Below are 6,949 nucleotides of genomic sequence, written 5' to 3' on the forward strand. Positions count from 1 at the left end.
GTTTGGAGAAGGATGCTCCATCACCCTTTTCACCAATCACTTTCAAACATCTGTTATCCACTCTTAAGACATAGATGAAAAAATTCAACCGTCGGATTTTAAATAAGTATAAAGCTGTGGGCGTGGCTAAGCCTCAAACTTTGACCTGTCGCCACGCCACTCTTTTTTTCACAGCTCCCTATTGGGCTCCTTTTAACCAATCACCAGCAATCACTGGCTAATAGCAGCAGACAAGTTGAGGTCACTTGTTCTATAGTACTGGCAGGTTTCGAGTAAAGGCGGGGCTTTGGGAGCATGGCGAATTTCGCCATCACGCCATGGATATATGTTTGTCTCTCATTTCTTCAATTATTGTCACATCGCCACACAACTTCTGATGAGTGATCCTACTCTGACCCCCAATAGAAATGGACAGCTGAAGTTTGTGGGCGTGGCCTATTTTCTGAAATAGCGCCCCCTAGGACCATTAAAACTGTCAGCCCCAAGCCATGCTTTGACTGAGGATCACGAAATTTGGCACACTAATGTAGTGTCTCAGGACCTACAAAAAAGTCTCTTGGAGCCAAGCGCAATGTCGCACAGGAGGTCGGCCATTTTGGTCCAAGTACGCGATTTAGTGGTTTTCGCACACGTTATTAGGAGAATGATATCTCGTCGCACTTTCCACCGATCACCTTCAAACTCCTGCTATATACTCTTAAGACATAAAGGAAAAAATTCAACCGTCGGATTTTAAATAAGTATAAAGGTGTGGGCGTGGCTAAGCCTCAAACTTTGACCAGTCGCCATTACGTTACTTGACTAAATAACTCCCATGTGCATGATCAGATCAATTTCAAACTTTGTCTGTGTGATCACTGACCACATCTCAAGACAGTGACAATGTGGACCGCTGGCATCACCTAAGCCCCGCCCCCTGACTACAGGAAGTCTACTGTTTTATGGTGAAATGCCCATATTTGTCCCCTCTAATTTAGTCAACATGACACTAAGGTCATGCACTGTCTTCATGATGTTGTAATGACCATTCAGATCTGATAGCTTTTCAGAAAGGGAGGGGCTTTGATGCCATGGCGAATTCTGGCGTGACGCTGTGACCTTACGTTTGACTGTAACTTCCACTAACAGCCTCCGATCTGCCCGAGACTGAACATCACATCACCAGTGTGGTAAAGATAGAGTATCTCCTAGTGGTGAGACGTGTAATGGTGGGCTCAGAGGGGATGCTGAGTCAGGGTGAGGTGTGGACGAGGAGGCCGTTCACGGTTTCTGGTGTCGGGGTGGTTGACTTTCTGTTCTGCCAGACGTGCCCTGGTGCCCCCGGCTGCCGGCCTGGATGGAGAAGCGCTGAGCTGGGTTTGGAGAGTGTCGGGGATGGAGCGGAGGGGGTGCGGAAGGAGGGCGAGCAGCTTCGCTGCGAGGGCCGAACGACGCTGCTTGCAGCTTTAATTTTTCTTTCTTTCTTCTTTTTTTTTCTTTTTTTTTCTTCCGCGTCTTTGGACGGCCTTTAGGGGGTCTTAGCATATCCAAAAACTCACCAAATTCTGGCCCAATATAGAAAGTGCGTGAAATTTACGTATTTCACTGGCAATGTGAAAGTTGGTATAAAAGTGTTTCAACAGCGCCCCCTGGAAAATTAAAAATACCCCTCCGCTTTGACCTTTTTTCATAGTAGAGTGATAAAATTTGGTACACCTGTAGAATTCAACAATACGCACAGAAAAGCCTCTTGCACCCATGGTCAATATCAAACAGGAAGTCGGCCATTTTGGACTAAAGTGGCCATTTTTACCCCATTTTGGCCATTTCTAGGCTCTATATTTGGTTAAACAGTTTGGTCATTTTTCGCACGATTGTCTCAAAAATAATGTGCGATCGAACAGAAGCGATGGACGAATCAAATGAGAAAATAAAACTGACTTTTCGTAAATACTGAAGAGGCGGGGCCAGGCCTCAAAGTTCGAGCACTCGCCAAAAAAATTCAAATTGCTATAATTTCATAAATGAAAGAATTACAGTTAAAGTAATTTTCTATGGACAATCGTCATCGCCCCCCGAAGACAAATGAATGGTTGATTGATGATGTCACATAAGCCCCGCCCCCTCACGCCTTAAAAGGTCAAGTTTTACTGGGAAATTGTCCAAAATTCGCCCTTTCAACTAATCACCCCATATTTCTAGCAGGAAACTGAAGACAAGTTGGGGTTGCTTGGCGTCACTTTATGGGAGTTTTCTCCAGAAGGCGGGGCTGTGGCGGCGCGGCGAAGTCAGGCGTACCGACGTGGCCTTACGTTTGCCTACCATTTCGTCATTTCTAGAGATATCGCCACAAAACCTCTTGTGAGTGATCCTAGTCCAGCCTCCAAAAAAATTTGATGTGAACATCCGGTGGGCGTGGCCTATTTTCTGAAATAGCGCCCCCTAGGACCATTAAAACTGTCAGCCCCAAGCCATGCTTTGACTGAGGATTTCGAAATTTGGTACACTAATGTGGTGTCTCAGGACCTACAAAAAAGTCTCTTGGAGCCAAGCGCAATGTCGCACAGGAGGTCGGCCATTTTGGTCCAAGTACGCGATTTAGTGGTTTTCGCACACGTTATTAGGAGAATGATATCTCGTCGCCCTTTCCACCGATCACCTTCAAACTCCTGCTATATACTCTTAAGACATAGAGGAAAACATTCAACCGTCGGATTTTAAATAAGTATAAAGGTGTGGGCGTGGCTAAGCCTCAAACTTTGACCAGTCGCCATTACGTTACTTGACTTAATAACTCCCATGTGCATGATCAGATCAATTTCAAACTTTGTGTGATCACTGACCACATCTCAAGACAGTGACAATGTGGACAGCTGGCATCACCTAAGCCCCGCCCCCTGACTACAGGAAGTCTACTGTTTTATGGTGAAATGCCCATATTTGTCCCCTCTAATTTAGTCAACATGACACTAAGGTCATGCACTGTCTTCATGATGTTGTAATGACCATTCAGATCTGATAGCTTTTCAGAAAGGGAGGGGCTTTGATGCCATGGTGAATTCTGGCGTGATGCTGTGACCTTACGTTTGACTGTAACTTCCACTAACAGTCTCCGATCTGCCCGAGACTGAACATGGCAATCAACAATCATGCCCTTTATTCAACGAGGCACACACGGTTGGTGAAAGTTGTGTAATGTCACCACAGCGCCCCCTACACACCATTAAAACTGTAATAACTCCTACAGATGAGGTCGTAACTGCACCAAACTTGCTATGTGTACTCACACAATGGCACCCACCACAATCCTGTGGTAAGTTGTTGATATCGCTTTAGCTCCGCCCCCTGACAGATATTAGGCCCTGAATAACACATGCATGATGCAATTCACACCAAACTGCACACAAATGACTGTCATCAACCTACAAACTTCTTCATGGAATATTTCCTAAATTTGGGACAGCGCCCCCTAGATACAAAAAACCTTTGTAACTTCTGCAAAAAAGCTGCAAACTACATCAAACTTTGTGGGAGTAATCACACAACTGCAATCAACACATGTATGTGATCAATTGTTCAATTCACTTTAACTCCGCCCACTTACAGCTTTTTGTCTCTAGATGACCCATGCAACGTTTGATTGATGCCAAATTAACAGAAAACCATCTTTGATGACCAAAGATGACCTCTATGGCATTTAGTTGTAAATGATCACAACGCCCCCTAGAAGGGTTCAAACTTTATTAACTTCTAAAGTCAAAGTCAGAATGGCATTATACTTGGCTTGTGACATCACGTGACTGCACCAAGCACATTGATGTGGTTGTTGGTTCAAATCCCTGTAGCTCCGCCCCTTTCAGCTCACTGGCTTTAGATAACACACACAACGTCCGTTTGATGCCAAAATAACAGAAAACTGTCTTTGTCAACCAAAGCTGACCTCAATGGGATTTTTCTGGACTTGATCACAGCGCCCCCTAGATAACTTTAACTTTCGATAACTTTAATAAACATGGGGAGAAAAGCACTAAAGTTGGTCTGTGTCATCACACCAACAGTGTGGTAAAGATAGAGTATGCCCTAGTGGTGAGACATGTAATATAATGGTAGGCTCAGAGGGGATGCTGAGTCAAGGTGAGGTGTGGACGAGGTGAACTTTAGCTGTTCTTGGTGTCGGTGTGGTGGACGTTTCAGTCTGTGGACGTGCCCTGGTGCCCCGGGCTGCCGGCCAGGACGGAGCGGCGGGGAGCTGGGTTTGGAGAGCGTCGGGGATGGAGCGGAGGGGGTGCGGACGGAGGGCGAGCAGCTTCGCTGCGAGGGCCGAACGACGCTGCTTGCAGCTTTAATTATTATTATTATTATTATTTTTTTTTTTCTTCCGCGTCTTTGGGTGGCCTTTAGGGGGTCTTAGCATATCCAAAAACTCACCAAATTCTGGCCCAATATAGAAAGTGCGTGAAATTTACGTATTTCAGTGGCAATGTGAAAGTTCATAAAAAAGTGGCTGAACAGCGCCCTCTAGAAAGTGAAAAATACCCCTCTCCATTAAGCTTAATTTATCGTACAGTTATGAAATTTGGTTTACTTGTAGTACTCAACAGTCCGCACAGAAAAGTCTCTTGCAACCATGGTCAATATCAAACAGGAAGTCGGCCATTTTGGGTTGAAATTGCGATTTTTAGACGTTTTGGCCATTTCTAGGGTCTATATTTGGTTGAACAGTTTGGTCATTTTTCGCACGATCGTCTCAAAAATAGTGTGCTATCGAACAGAAGCGATGGACGATTAAAATGAGACAATAAAATTGACTTTTCGTAAATAATGAAGGGGCGGGGCCAGGCCTCAAAGTTCGAGCACTCGCCAAAAAAATTCAAATTGCTATAATTTCAATAATGAAAGAATTACAGTTAAAGTAACTTTCTATAGACAATCGGCATCGCCCCCCGAAGACAAATGAATGTTTGATTGATGATGTCACATAAGCCCCGCCCCCTCAGGACTTAAAAGGTCAAGTTTTACTGGGAAATTTTCAAAAAATCGCCCTTTCAAATAATCATCCCAAATTTGTAGCAGGTAACTGAAGACAAGTTGGGGTTTCTTGGCGTCACTTTATGGGAGTTTTCTGCAGAAGGCGGGGCTGTGGCGGCGCGGCGAAGTCAGGCGTACCGACGTGGCCTTACGTTTGCCTTCCATTTCGTCATTTCTCGAGATATCGCCACGACACTTCTTGGGAGTGATCCTAGTCCGGCCCCCAAAAGAATCTGATGTGAACATCCGGTGGGCGTGGCCTATTTTCTGAAATAGCGCCCCCTAGGACCATTAAAACTGTCAGCCCCAAGCCATGCTTTGACTCAGGAGTACGAGAATTGGTACACTAATGTGGTGTCTCAGGACCTACAAAAAAGTCTCTTGGAGCCAAGTGCAAAGTCGCACAGGAAGTCGGCCATTTTGGTCCAAGTACTTGATTTAGTGGTTTTCGCACACGTTGTTTGGAGAGTGATGCTCCATCACCCTTTTCACCAATCACCTTCAAACATCTGCTATACATTCTTAAGACATAGAAGAAAAAATTCAACCGTCGGATTTTAAATAAGTATAAAGGTGTGGGCGTGGCTATGCCTCAAACTTTGACTTGTCGCCACGCCACTCTTTTTTTCACAGCTCCCTATTGGACTCCTTTTACTCAATCACCAGCAATCACTGGCAAATAGCAGCAGACAAGTTGAGGTCACTTGGTCTATAGTACTGGCAGGTTTCGAATAAAGGCGGGGCTTTGGGAGCATGGCGAAATTTGCCATCATGCTATGGAAATACGTTTGTCTCTCATTTCTTCAATCATTGTGACATCGCCACACAATTTCTGATGAGTGATCCTACTCTGACCCATAATAGAAATGGACAGCTGAAGTTTGTGGGCGTGGCCTATTTTCTGAAATAACGCCCCCTAGGACCATTAAAACTGTCAGCCCCAAGCCATGCTTTCACTGAGGAACACGAAATTTGGCACACTAATGTGGTGTCTCAGGACCTACAAAAAAGTCTCTTGGAGCTAAGTGCAAAGTCGCACAGGAAGTCGGCCATTTTGGTCCAAGTACTCGATTTAGTGGTTTTCGCACACGTTGTTTGGAGAGTGTTGCACCATCGCCCTTTTCACCAATCGCCTTCAAACTTCTGCCACATACTCTTAAGACAAAGGGGGAAAAATTCAACCATCGGATTTCAAATAAGTATAAAGGTGTGGGCGTGGCTAAGCCTCAAACTTTGACCTTTCGACATTACATTCCTTGACTTAACAACTCCCATGTGCATGATCAGATCTATATCAAACTGTGTCTGTGTGATCATTGACCACATCTCAAGACAATGACAATGTGGACAGCTGACATCACCTAAGCCCCGCCCCCTGACTACAGGAAGTCGATTTTTTCATGGTGAAATGCCCATATTTGTCCCCTCTAATTTAGTGAACATGACACTAAGGTCATGCACTGTCTTCATGATGTTGTAATGACCATTCAGATCTGCTAGCTTTTCAGAAAGGGAGGGGATTTGATGCCATGGCGAATTCTGGCGTGACGCTGTGACCTTACATTTGACTGTAACTTCCACAAACAGCCTCCGATTTGCCCGAGACTGAACATCACATCACCAGTGTGGTAAAGATAGAGTATCTCCTAGTGATGAGACGTGTAATGGTGGGCTCAGAGGGGATGCTGCGTCAGGGTGAGGTGTGGACGAGGAGGCCGTTCACGGTTTCTGGTGTCGGGGTGGTTGACTTTCTGCTCTGCCAGACGTGCCCTGGTGCCCCCGGCTGCCGGACAGGATGGAGAAGCGCGGAGCTGGGTTTGGAGAGGGTCGGGGATGGAGCGGAGGGGGTGCGGAAGGAGGGCGAGCAGCTTCGCTGCGAGGGCCGAACGACGCTGCTTGCAGCTTTAATTAGGCCCGAGCAGCGAAGCGCTGCGAAGGCCTA

This window comes from Nothobranchius furzeri, chromosome 1 (assembly GCF_043380555.1).
Source record: "Nothobranchius furzeri strain GRZ-AD chromosome 1, NfurGRZ-RIMD1, whole genome shotgun sequence".
Lineage (NCBI taxonomy): Eukaryota > Metazoa > Chordata > Actinopteri > Cyprinodontiformes > Nothobranchiidae > Nothobranchius > Nothobranchius furzeri.